This window comes from Ambystoma mexicanum, chromosome 1p (assembly GCF_040938575.1).
Source record: "Ambystoma mexicanum isolate Mex_15411 chromosome 1p, UKY_AmexF1_1, whole genome shotgun sequence".
NCBI classification, from domain to species: Eukaryota; Metazoa; Chordata; class Amphibia; order Caudata; family Ambystomatidae; genus Ambystoma; species Ambystoma mexicanum.
In genome coordinates, this window is record NC_090921.1 from 1,037,719,075 (window position 1) to 1,037,730,774 (window position 11,700).

The 11,700-nt window shown below is 41.1% G+C and overlaps 2 non-coding genes across 2 annotated transcripts; both read left to right on the forward strand.

The window, feature by feature from the left end:
- Nucleotides 1–4,024: 4,024 nt before the first annotated feature.
- On the forward strand, nt 4,025–4,110 carry TRNAY-GUA (transfer RNA tyrosine (anticodon GUA)). Its single transcript is given in 2 exon segments — nt 4,025–4,061; nt 4,075–4,110. It is a non-coding gene; the product is annotated as a tRNA-Tyr (tRNA).
- A 560-nt stretch (nt 4,111–4,670) lies between these two features.
- TRNAD-GUC (transfer RNA aspartic acid (anticodon GUC)) lies at nt 4,671–4,756 on the forward strand. Its single transcript is given in 2 exon segments — nt 4,671–4,707; nt 4,721–4,756. It is a non-coding gene; the product is annotated as a tRNA-Asp (tRNA).
- Nucleotides 4,757–11,700: the final 6,944 nt, after the last annotated feature.

The following is an 11,700-nucleotide window of genomic DNA, read 5'->3' on the forward strand; positions in this document are numbered from 1 at the left end:
GGTCAGTAACATGCTGGAGACTGCGGAGGGGGTCATTTTTTTAATTGGGAACTGATGTGCTTTTACTCAATTCGGGAACCTCACAAGCCAAATTTGTAGTATTTTGCACGAATTGCAAGAGATGTTTGCATGTCGACGGTTGAAGTGGAAGCTCGTATTGAGCTTGCTAGAGACCGATCTGCCAAGCCTTCGATAGCTCAGTTGGTAGAGTGGAGGACTGTAGTGGTGAAACAGGCATCCTTACATCGCTGGTTCAAATCCAGCTCGAAGGACTTTTGCCAAATGCAAATTTTATTGAATACTTGGAAAGTAAAATACTTGGAAAGTAAAATAACAGACAATTTATAATTATATTCTATTTCATCACTGAAAATAGATGCCTTTTGCTTTGAGGCCGTGGCCACGTTATTTTTCTATCCGACACCAATCTTCTTTGGTTTCCAGTCTGGTATTTTGGATCCCCATCTCTTGCTATGAACTGGCAAAACAGCAGAATCCCCTTGACAATCTTGATTTCTCAAGGGAAATGAGAGAACACTATACACCATCCAAAATATTAAAATATTGTCAAGGCCCAACATGGCTGAATACTCTGAGGAGATGGCCTGTGAGGCGCCGCCTTTCAACTTTTCCCCCTTAGTATGGTGGTCAGTAACATGTGGGAGACTGCGGAGGGGGTCATTTTTTTAATTGGGAACTGATGTGCTTTTACTCAATTCGGGAACCTCACAAGTCAAATTTGTAGTATTTTGCACGAATTGCAAGAGATGTTTGCATGTCGACGGTTGAAGTGGAAGCTCGTATTGAGCTTGCTAGAAAATGATTTGCCAAACCTTTGATAGCTCAGTTGGTAGAGCAGAGGACTGTAGTGTTAAAACAGGCATCCTTAGGTCGCTGTTTCAAAACTGGGTCGAAGGACTTTTGCCAAATGCAAATTTTATTGAATACTTGGAAAGTAAAATACTTGGAAAATAAAATAACAGACAATTTATAATTATATTATATTTCATCACTGAAAATAGATGCCTTTTGCTTTGAGGCTGTGGTCATGTTATTTTTCTGTCCGACACCCATCTTCGTTGGTTTCCTGTGAGGTGTTTTGGATCCCATCTCTTGCTATGAACTGACAAAACAGCAGAATCCCCTTGACAATCTTGATTTCTCAAGGGAAATGAGAGCACACTATACACCATCCAAGATATTAAAATATTGTCAAGGCCCAACACGGCTGAATACTCTGAGGAGATGGCCTGTGAGGCGCCGCGTTTCAACTTTTCCCCCTTAGTATGGTGGTCAGTAACATGCTGGAGACTGCCGAGGGGGTCATTTTTTTAATTGGGAACTGATTTGCTTTTACTCAATTCGGGAACCTCACAAGCCAAATTTGTAGTATTTTGCACGAATTGCAAGAGATGTTTGCATGTCGACGGTTGAAGTGGAAGCTCGTATTGAGCTTGCTAGAGACCGATCTGCCAAGCCTTCGATAGCTCAGTTGGTAGAGTGGAGGACTGTAGTGGTGAAACAGGCATCTTTACATCGCAATTTTATTGAATACTTGGAAAGTAAAATACTTGGAAAGTAAAATAACAGACAATTTATAATTATATTCTATTTCATCACTGAAAATAGATGCCTTTTGCTTTGAGGCTGTGGCCACGTTATTTTTCTATCCGACACCAATCTTCTTTGGTTTCCAGTCTGGTATTTTGGATCCCCATCTCTTGCTATGAACTGGCAAAACAGCAGAATCCCCTTGACAATCTTGATTTCTCAAGGGAAATGAGAGAACACTATACACCATCCAAGATATTAAAATATTGTCAAGGCCCAACATGGCTGAATACTCTGAGGAGATGGCCTGTGAGGCGCCGCCTTTCAACTTTTCCCCCTTAGTATGGTGGTCAGTAACATGCGGGAGACTGCAGAGGGGGTCATTTTTTAAATTGGGAACTGATGTGCTTTTACTCAATTCGGGAACCTCACAAGCCAAATGTGTGGTATTTTGCACGAATTGCAAGAGATGTTTGCATGTCGACGGTTGAAGTGGAAGCTCGTATTGAGCTTGCTAGAAAATTATTTGCCAAACCTTCGATAGCTCAGTTGGTAGAGCAGAGGACTGTAGTGTTAAAACAGGCATCCTTAGGTCGCTGTTTCAAATCCCGCTCGAAGGACTTTTGCCAAATACAAATTTTATTGAATACTTGGAAAGTAAAATACTTGAAAAGTAAAATAACAGACAATTTATAATTATATTATATTTCATCACTGAAAATAGATGCCTTTTGCTTTGAGGTTGGGGCCATGTTATTTTTCTGTCCGACACCAATCTTCGTTGGCTTCCTGTGAGGTGTTTTGGATCCCCATATCTTGCTATGAACTGACAAAACAGCAGAATCCCCTTGACAATCTTGATTTCTCAAGGGAAATGAGAGAACACTATGCACCATCCAAGATATTAAAATATTGTCAAGGCCGAACACGGCTGAATACTCTGAGGAGATGGCCTGTGAGGCGCCGCCTTTCAACTTTTCCCCCTTAGTATGGTGGTCAGTAACATGCGGGAGAGTGCGGAGGGGGTCATTTTTTTAATTGGGAACTGATGTGCTTTTACTCAATTCGGGAACCTCACAAGCCAAATTTGTAGTATTTTGCACGAATTGCAAGAAATGTTTGCATGTCGACGGTTGAAGTGGAAGATCGTATTGTGCTTGCTAGAGAATGAGTTGCCAAGCCTTCGATAGCTTAGTTGGTAGAGCAGAGGACTGTAGTGGTAAAACAGGCATCCTTAGGTCGCTCGTTCAAATCCGGCTCAAAGGACTTTTGCCAAATGCAAATTTTATTGAATACTTGGAAAGTAAAATACTTGGAAAATAAAATAACAGACAATTTATAATTATATTATATTTCATCACTGAAAATAGATGCCTTTTGCTTTGAGGCTCTGGCCACGTTATGTTTCTGTCCAACACCAATCTTCATTGGTTTCCTGTGAGGTGTTTTGGATCCCCATCTCTTGCTATGAACTGGCAAAACAGCAGAATCTCCTTGACAATCTTGATTTCTCAAGGGAAATGAGAGAACACTATACACCATCCAAGATATTAAAATATTGTCAAGGCCCAACGCTGCTGAATACTCTGAGGAGATGGCCTGTGAGGTGCCGCCTTTCAACTTTTCCTCCTTAGTATGGTGGTCAGTAACATGCGGGAGACTGCGGAGGGGGTCATTTTTTTATTTGGGAACTGATGTGCTTTTACTCAATTCGGGAACCTCACAAGCCAAATTTGTAGTATTTTGCACGAATTGCAAGAGATGTTTGCATTTCGACGGTTGAAGTGGAAGCTCATATTGAGCTTGCTAGAGACCGATCTGCCAAGCCTTCGATAGCTCAGTTGGTAGAGTGGAGGACTGTAGTGGTGAAACAGGCATCCTTACATCGCTGGTTCAAATCCAGCTCGAAGGACTTTCGCCAAATGCAAATTTTATTGAATACTTGGAAAGTAAAATACTTGGAAAGTAAAATAACAGACAATTTATAATTATATTCTATTTCATCACTGAAAATAGATGCCTTTTGCTTTGAGGCTGTGGCCACGTTATTTTTCTGTCCGACACCAATCTTCATTGGTTTCCTGTGTGGTATTTTGGATCCCCATCTCTTGCTATGAACTGGCAAAACAGCAGAATCCCCTTGACAATCTTGATTTCTCAACGGAAATGAGAGAACACTATACACCATCCAAGATATTAAAATATTGTCAAGGCCCAACACTGCTGAATACTCTGAGGAGATGGCCCGTGAGGCGCCGCCTTTCAACTTTTCCTCCTTAGTATGGTGGTCAGTAACATGTGGGAGACTACGGAGGGGGTCATTTTTTTAATTGGGAACTGATGTGCTTTTACTCAATTCGGGAACCTCACAAGCCAAATTTGTAGTATTTTGCACGAATTGCAAGAGATGTTTGCATGTCAACGGTTGAAGTGGAAGATCGTATTGAGCTTGCTAGAAAATGATTTTGCCAAGCCTTTGATAGCTCAGTTGGTAGAGCGGAGGACTGTAGTGGTAAAACAGGCATCCTTAGGTCGCTGGTTCAAATCCGGCTCAAAGGACTTTTGCCAAATGCAAATTTTATTGAATACTTGGAAAGTAAAATACTTGGAAAATAAAATAACAGACAATTTATAATTATATTATATTTCATCACTGAAAATAGATGCCTTTTGCTTTGAGGCTCTGGCCACGTTATGTTTCTGTCCAACACCAATCTTCATTGGTTTCCTGTGAGGTGTTTTGGATCCCCATCTCTTGCTATGAACTGGCAAAACAGCAGAATCTCCTTGACAATCTTGATTTCTCAAGGGAAATGAGAGAACACTATACACCATCCAAGATATTAAAATATTGTCAAGGCCCAACGCTGCTGAATACTCTGAGGAGAATGCCTGTGAAGTGCCGCCTTTCAACTTTTCCTCCTTAGTATGGTGGTCAGTAACATGCGGGAGACTGCGGAGGGGGTCATTTTTTTATTTGGGAACTGATGTGCTTTTACTCAATTCGGGAACCTCACAAGCCAAATTTGTAGTATTTTGCACGAATTGCAAGAGATGTTTGCATTTCGACGGTTGAAGTGGAAGCTCGTATTGAGCTTGCTAGAGACCGATCTGCCAAGCCTTCGATAGCTCAGTTGGTAGAGTGGAGGACTGTCGTGGTGAAACAGGCATCCTTACATCGCTGGTTCAAACCCAGCTCGAAGGACTTTCGCCAAATGCAAATTTTATTGAATACTTGGAAAGTAAAATACTTGGAAAGTAAAATAACAGACAATTTATAATTATATTCTATTTCATCACTGAAAATAGATGCCTTTTGCTTTGAGGCTGTGGCCACGTTATTTTTCTGTCCGACACCAATCTTCATTGGTTTCCTGTGTGGTATTTTGGATCCCCATCTCTTGCTATGAACTGGCAAAACAGCAGAATCCCCTTGACAATCTTGATTTCTCAACGGAAATGAGAGAACACTATACACCATCCAAGATATTAAAATATTGTCAAGGCCGAACACGGCTGAATACTCTGAGGAGATGGCCTGTGAGGCGCCGCCTTTCAACTTTTCCTCCTTAGTATGGTGGTCAGTAACATACGGGAGACTGCGGAGGGGGTCATTTTTTTAATTGGGAACTGATGTGCTTTTACTCAATTCGGGAACCAAACAAGCCAAATTTGTAGTATTTTGCACGAATTGCAAGAGATGTTTGCATGTCGACGGTTGAAGTGGAAGATCGTATTGAGCTTGCTGGAAAATGGTTTGCCATACCTTCGATAGCTCAGTTGGTAGAGCAGAGGACTGTAGTGTTAAAACAGGCATCCTTAGGTCGCTGTTTCAAAACTGGCTCGAAGGACTTTTTTGCCAAATGCAAATTTTATTGAATACTTGGAAAGTAAAATACTTGGAAAATAAAATAACAGACAATTTATAATTATATTATATTTCATCACTGAAAATAGATGCCTTTTGCTTTGAGGCTGTGGTCATGTTATTTTTCTGTCCGACACCCATCTTCGTTGGTTTCCTGTGAGGTGTTTTGGATCCCATCTCTTGCTATGAACTGTCAAAACAGCAGAATCCCCTTGACAATCTTGATTTCTCAAGGGAAATGAGAGCACACAATACACCATCCAAGATATTAAAATATTGTCAAGGCCCAACACGGCTGAATACTCTGAGGAGATGGCCTGTGAGTCACCGCCTTTCAACTTTTCCCCCTTAGTATGGTGGTCAGTAACATGCAGGAGACTGCGGAGGGGGTCATATTTTTAATTGGGAACTGATGTGCTTTTACTCAATTCGGGAACCAAACAAGCCAAATTTGTATTATTTTGCACAAATTGCAAGAGATGTTTGCATGTCGACGGTTGAAGTGGAAGATCGTATTGAGCTTGCTAGAGAATCATTTGCCAAGCCTTCGATAGCTCAGTTGGTAGAGCGGAGGACTGTAGTGGTAAAACAGGCATCCTTAGGTCGCTGGTTCAAATCCAGTTCGAAGGACTTTTGCCAAATGCAAATTTTATTGAATACTTGGAAAGTAAAATACTTGGAAAATAAAATAACAGACAATTTATAATTATATTATATTTCATCACTGAAAATAGATGCTTTTTGCTTTGAGGCTGTGGCCATGTTATTTTTCTGTCCGACACCCATCTTCGTTGGTTTCCTGTGAGGTGTTTTGGATCCCATCTCTTGCTATGAACTGACAAAACAGCAGAATCCCCTTGACAATCTTGATTTCTCAAGGGAAATGAGAGCACACTATACACCATCCAAGATATTAAAATATTGTCAAGGCCCAACACGGCTGAATACTCTGAGGAGATGGCCTGTGAGGCGCCGCGTTTCAACTTTTCCCCCTTAGTATGGTGGTCAGTAACATGCTGGAGACTGCGGAGGGGGTCATTTTTTTAATTGGGAACTGATGTGCTTTTACTCAATTCGGGAACCTCACAAGCCAAATTTGTAGTATTTTGCACGAATTGCAACAGATGTTTGCATGTCGACGGTTGAAGTGGAAGCTCGTATTGAGCTTGCAAGAGACCGATCTGCCAAGCCTTCGATAGCTCAGTTGGTAGAGCAGAGGACTGTAGTGTTAAAACAGGCATCCTTAGGTCGCTGTTTCAAAACTGGGTTGAAGGAATTTTGCCAAATGCAAATTTTATTGAATACTTGGAAAGTAAAATACTTGGAAAATAAAATAACAGACAATTTATAATTATATTATATTTCATCACTGAAAATAGATGCCTTTTGCTTTGAGGCTGTGGTCATGTTATTTTTCTGTCCGACACCCATCTTCGTTGGTTTCCTGTGAGGTGTTTTGGATCCCATCTCTTGCTATGAACTGACAAAACAGCAGAATCCCCTTGACAATCTTGATTTCTCAAGGGAAATGAGAGCACACTATACACCATCCAAGATATTAAAATATTGTCAAGGCCCAACACGGCTGAATACTCTGAGGAGATGGCCTGTGAGGCGCCGCGTTTCAACTTTTCCCCCTTAGTATGGTGGTCAGTAACATGCTGGAGACTGCCGAGGGGGTCATTTTTTTAATTGGGAACTGATGTGCTTTTACTCAATTCGGGAACCTCACAAGCCAAATTTGTAGTATTTTGCACGAATTGCAAGAGATGTTTGCATGTCGACGGTTGAAGTGGAAGCTCGTATTGAGCTTGCTAGAGACCGATCTGCCAAGCCTTCGATAGCTCAGTTGGTAGAGTGGAGGACTGTAGTGGTGAAACAGGCATCTTTACATCGCAATTTTATTGAATACTTGGAAAGTAAAATACTTGGAAAGTAAAATAACAGACAATTTATAATTATATTCTATTTCATCACTGAAAATAGATGCCTTTTGCTTTGAGGCTGTGGCCACGTTATTTTTCTATCCGACACCAATCTTCTTTGGTTTCCAGTCTGGTATTTTGGATCCCCATCTCTTGCTATGAACTGGCAAAACAGCAGAATCCCCTTGACAATCTTGATTTCTCAAGGGAAATGAGAGAACACTATACACCATCCAAGATATTAAAATATTGTCAAGGCCCAACATGGCTGAATACTCTGAGGAGATGGCCTGTGAGGCGCCGCCTTTCAACTTTTCCCCCTTAGTATGGTGGTCAGTAACATGCGGGAGACTGCAGAGGGGGTCATTTTTTAAATTGGGAACTGATGTGCTTTTACTCAATTCGGGAACCTCACAAGCCAAATGTGTAGTATTTTGCACGAATTGCAAGAGATGTTTGCATGTCGACGGTTGAAGTGGAAGCTCGTATTGAGCTTGCTAGAAAATTATTTGCCAAACCTTCGATAGCTCAGTTGGTAGAACAGAGGACTGTAGTGTTAAAACAGGCATCCTTAGGTCGCTGTTTCAAATCCCTCTCGAAGGACTTTTGCCAAATACAAATTTTATTGAATACTTGGAAAGTAAAATACTTGAAAAGTAAAATAACAGACAATTTATAATTATATTATATTTCATCACTGAAAATAGATGCCTTTTGCTTTGAGGTTGGGGCCATGTTATTTTTCTGTCCGACACCAATCTTCGTTGGCTTCCTGTGAGGTGTTTTGGATCCCCATATCTTGCTATGAACTGACAAAACAGCAGAATCCCCTTGACAATCTTGATTTCTCAAGGGAAATGAGAGAACACTATGCACCATCCAAGATATTAAAATATTGTCAAGGCCGAACACGGCTGAATACTCTGAGGAGATGGCCTGTGAGGCGCCGCCTTTCAACTTTTCCCCCTTAGTATGGTGGTCAGTAACATGCGGGAGAGTGCGGAGGGGGTCATTTTTTTAATTGGGAACTGATGTGCTTTTACTCAATTCGGGAACCTCACAAGCCAAATTTGTAGTATTTTGCACGAATTGCAAGAAATGTTTGCATGTCGACGGTTGAAGTGGAAGATCGTATTGTGCTTGCTAGAGAATGAGTTGCCAAGCCTTCGATAGCTTAGTTGGTAGAGCAGAGGACTGTAGTGGTAAAACAGGCATCCTTAGGTCGCTCGTTCAAATCCGGCTCAAAGGACTTTTGCCAAATGCAAATTTTATTGAATACTTGGAAAGTAAAATACTTGGAAAATAAAATAACAGACAATTTATAATTATATTATATTTCATCACTGAAAATAGATGCCTTTTGCTTTGAGGCTCTGGCCACGTTATGTTTCTGTCCAACACCAATCTTCATTGGTTTCCTGTGAGGTGTTTTGGATCCCCATCTCTTGCTATGAACTGGCAAAACAGCAGAATCTCCTTGACAATCTTGATTTCTCAAGGGAAATGAGAGAACACTATACACCATCCAAGATATTAAAATATTGTCAAGGCCCAACGCTGCTGAATACTCTGAGGAGATGGCCTGTGAGGTGCCGCCTTTCAACTTTTCCTCCTTAGTATGGTGGTCAGTAACATGCGGGAGACTGCGGAGGGGGTCATTTTTTTATTTGGGAACTGATGTGCTTTTACTCAATTCGGGAACCTCACAAGCCAAATTTGTAGTATTTTGCACAAATTGCAAGAGATGTTTGCATTTCGACGGTTGAAGTGGAAGCTCATATTGAGCTTGCTAGAGACCGATCTGCCAAGCCTTCGATAGCTCAGTTGGTAGAGTGGAGGACTGTAGTGGTGAAACAGGCATCCTTACAGGACTTTCGCCAAATGCAAATTTTATTGAATACTTGGAAAGTTAAATACTTGGAAAGTAAAATAACAGACAATTTATAATTATATTCTATTTCATCACTGAAAATAGATGCCTTTTGCTTTGAGGCTGTGGCCACGTTATTTTTCTGTCCGACACCAATCTTCATTGGTTTCCTGTGTGGTATTTTGGATCCCCATCTCTTGCTATGAACTGGCAAAACAGCAGAATCCCCTTGACAATCTTGATTTCTCAACGGAAATGAGAGAACACTATACACCATCCAAGATATTAAAATATTGTCAAGGCCGAACACGGCTGAATACTCTGAGGAGATGGCCTGTGAGGCGCCGCCTTTCAACTTTTCCTCCTTAGTATGGTGGTCAGTAACATGCGGGAGACTGCGGAGGGGGTCATTTTTTTAATTGGGAACTGATGTGCTTTTACTCAATTCGGGAACCAAACAAGCCAAATTTGTAGTATTTTGCACGAATTGCAAGAGATGTTTGCATGTCGACGGTTGAAGTGGAAGATCGTATTGAGCTTGCTAGAGAATGATTTGCCGAGCCTTCGATAGCTCAGCTGGTAGAGCGGAGGACTGTAGTGGTGAAACAGGCATCCTTAGGTCGCTGGTTCAAATCCAGTTCGAAGGACTTTTGCCAAATGCAAATTTTATTGAATACTTGGAAAGTGAAATACTTGGAAAATAAAATAACAGACAATTTATAATTATATTATATTTCATCACTGAAAATAGATGCCTTTTGCTTTGAGGCTGTGGCCATGTTCTTTTTCTGTCCGACACCCATCTTCGTTGGTTTCCTGTGAGGTGTTTTGGATCCCCATCTCTTGCTATGAACTGGCAAAACAGCAGAATCTCCTTGACAATCTTGATTTTTCAATGGAAATGAGAGAACACTATACACCATCCAAGATATTAAAATATTGTCAAGGCCCAACACTGCTGAATACTCTGAGGAGATGGCCTGTGAGGCGCCGCCTTTCAACTTTTCCTCCTTAGTATGGTGGTCGGTAACATGTGGGAGACTGCGGAGGGGGTCATTTTTTTAATTGGGAACTGATGTGCTTTTACTCAATTCGGGAACCTCACAAGCTAAATTTGTAGTATTTTGCACGAATTGCAAGAGATGTTTGCATGTCGACGGTTGAAGTGGAAGCTCGTATTGAGCTTGCTGGAAAATGGTTTGCCATACCTTCGATAGCTCAGTTGGTAGAGCAGAGGACTGTAGTGTTAAAACAGGCATCCTTAGGTCGCTGTTTCAAAACTGGCTCGAAGGACTTTTTTGCCAAATGCAAATTTTATTGAATACTTGGAAAGTAAAATACTTGGAAAATAAAATAACAGACAATTTATAATTATATTATATTTCATCACTGAAAATAGATGCCTTTTGCTTTGAGGCTGTGGTCATGTTATTTTTCTGTCCGACACCCATCTTCGTTGGTTTCCTGTGAGGTGTTTTGGATCCCATCTCTTGCTATGAACTGTCAAAACAGCAGAATCCCCTTGACAATCTTGATTTCTCAAGGGAAATGAGAGCACACAATACACCATCCAAGATATTAAAATATTGTCAAGGCCCAACACGGCTGAATACTCTGAGGAGATGGCCTGTGAGTCACCGCCTTTCAACTTTTCCCCCTTAGTATGGTGGTCAGTAACATGCAGGAGACTGCGGAGGGGGTCATATTTTTAATTGGGAACTGATGTGCTTTTACTCAATTCGGGAACCAAACAAGCCAAATTTGTATTATTTTGCACAAATTGCAAGAGATGTTTGCATGTCGACGGTTGAAGTGGAAGATCGTATTGAGCTTGCTAGAGAATCATTTGCCAAGCCTTCGATAGCTCAGTTGGTAGAGCGGAGGACTGTAGTGGTGAAACAGGCATCCTTAGGTCGCTGGTTCAAATCCAGTTCGAAGGACTTTTGCCAAATGCAAATTTTATTGAATACTTGGAAAGTAAAATACTTGGAAAATAAAATAACAGACAATTTATAATTATATTATATTTCATCACTGAAAATAGATGCCTTTTGCTTTGAGGCTGTGGCCATGTTATTTTTCTGTCCGACACCCATCTTCGTTGGTTTCCTGTGAGGTGTTTTGGATCCCCATCTCTTGCTATGAACTGGCAAAACAGCAGAATCTCCTTGACAATCTTGATTTTTCAATGGAAATGAGAGAACACTATATACCATCCAAGATATTAAAATATTGTCAAGGCCCAACACTGCTGAATACACTGAGGAGATGGCCTGTGAGGTGCCGCCTTTCAACTTTTCCTCCTTAGTATGGTGGTCAGTAACATGTGGGAGACTGCGGAGGGGGTCATTTTTTTAATTGGGAACTGATGTGCTTTTACTCAATTCGGGAACCTCACAAGCCAAATTTGTAGTATTTTGCACGAATTGCAAGAGATGTTTGCATGTCGACGGTTGAAGTGGAAGCTCGTATTGAGCTTGCTAGAA